The sequence below is a fragment of the Muntiacus reevesi genome, unplaced genomic scaffold, assembly GCF_963930625.1.
Source record: "Muntiacus reevesi unplaced genomic scaffold, mMunRee1.1 SCAFFOLD_33, whole genome shotgun sequence".
In the NCBI taxonomy this organism is placed as follows: Eukaryota; Metazoa; Chordata; class Mammalia; order Artiodactyla; family Cervidae; genus Muntiacus; species Muntiacus reevesi.
The window spans coordinates 2412226-2414428 of NW_027078014.1; positions in this window are offsets into that span (position 1 = coordinate 2412226).

Consider the following 2203-nt stretch of genomic DNA (forward strand, 5'->3'; position numbering starts at 1 on the left):
CTGAACAACAACTACACCAGGCTCCTAGGATTAAAGAATAAAAATACAGTGGCACAGCAGGCTCAAAATTCAGACTGGCTTCTGTGAGCTGCACGGCACACAGCACGGTGTTTGGCAGCCCTGGCAAAGGTATATTTAAGCATGCATGGAGGCTAGAGAGGGCAAAACTTAAAAAGGAGTGATCATGGATAATTACTGAGAAAGAAAGATAAAGAGGGATGATCATGGACACATCTGGAGAAGGTTGCTCTTGAAGAAAAGGAAGGACAATTCCTTCATTTCAGAGAAGAGTAAATAAAGAAATGATATCAGGATAGAAAAGATTATACCTCAGATGCTTGAGATTTTTCTCAGGAAAGGAAAAGATCAAGTTATTTGCTATAAACACTTTCATGAAGTAAGACAAAAAAAAAACCCCTCACAATCGACATTATAGATCTGGAGGATAACAGAACACTAACTGGTATGAAAACAATCCAAAATCCTCACACAACTGTCTCTTGTATCCTTCAGGGATCAAGATAGTGATTAGGCCTGTTCAGAACTGGGCACTAGAAAGATAAATTGACATAAAGTTAAGTATTCTAAGGTATCAATGATGGGCTGGTATAAACTGATGACCATGGGATCCTGGTGACTAGGGGAGGCAAATGAAAAGAGCAGTAGGCTAAAGAATTGAATGAATAGACACAAAGACGGGAGGGTTCCTAAAGACAGGAAGAGGGGAAGAAAGAGAGAGAGAAAACAGGTTCCATAAGTGTGGAAGAGTGCTTGTTTGTGGTCAGACAGGTCTTGACACAATGCCTCAGGCAATGAGCTACTACCTAGGGCTGAGCACTACCCCGTCAGCTAAAAGCACAGAATTGAGAGACAAGTGCCTGTAAAAACACGCAGTCCTCGGGTGCAGGAAACAAACAGGCTTACCTGGTGGCGCTAATGGTAAAGAACCCACCTGCCAACGCAGGAGACAGAAGAGATGTGGCTCTGATCCCTAGGTCGGGAAGGTCCTGTGGAGGAGGAAATGGCAATCTGCTCCAATATTCGTGCCTGGAGAAGTCCCATGGACAGAGGAGTCTGGCTGTCCTGTGGAGACTGCAAGGAGATGGACGTGACTGAAGCGACTTAGCATAGCACAGCAACAAACAAGTGAATGAATCTGCCCGTACAGGAATCAAACACTTAAAATATCTCCTCTCCTTTTAAAATGAACAATTCTATCTCCAAATTTAAGAAATTCATCAAGAGGCTAAAAGTCTACAATAAAGGTTAAGGCAGATGTGTGTCAGGAGGTAGAACAAAAAGTTAAATCTCTCAGGCCAATTGTAACCCACCTGTTAAAAGACTTTTAGCATAAATTTCCAATAAGGCAACAACAGTTTGTGCTTTAGAAACTCTGGAGAGCACCTAGCATGGCTTCAAAAAAAAGGATATCACTCAATTTAATTTTAAAAGCTCCACCCATTGCAATCTCAGTGGACACACTACCATTTATACTCATAGCTTCATTTTTCACCATTCTGCTGCTCTTGACACATTATCCAATTACAGGAAAAAATTGGGAAAAATCAGACATGGCAACCTCCACTACCACATCCCTCCTTCAGTTTGCACTTTTTACACCATTAATTCTGACTACTCTTGCCCTAGTAATAAATGAAGAAGAAATGACACTGGCACAATCTAAATTTTGCAGAAAATATCAAGTACAAGAAAGATTGCCAAGTAGTACTAATAACAATTGAGAACCCAAGAAATTTGAGAAGTTTCAAGTTTAAAAAGCGTTTTCTCCATTTCAGTCCTTTCCAAATAAAACAAAGCGCTTGGACAACACAAGATTGTGAAGCTTCAACGGACGATTTAGCCTAACAGTGAATAAAAGAATCACTAAAATTGCTTATCCTTTCTTGGGCTATTACATTTCTTACCCTCACAAAGCCTTCTTTTAAAACCAGGACCACTTCTCAATTCTTTCCCTGGATCTAGTATACATATTACCCTCCGTCCGCCCCCCCCCCCTCCAAAAAAAGTTTAGAGACCGAAGACTCGCTGTAGTCAGAAAAGGATTAATTTAGATGAAGAATCACTTGCCGTCACTGGCACCATTCCTCAAAACCATCAAAGTCTCCTGGGGGCTGGATCCCCCCGACAAGATGAACAAAATCCACTGGCGTCTGGATAGCAAGCTTTTCTTTGTAAGTCTATA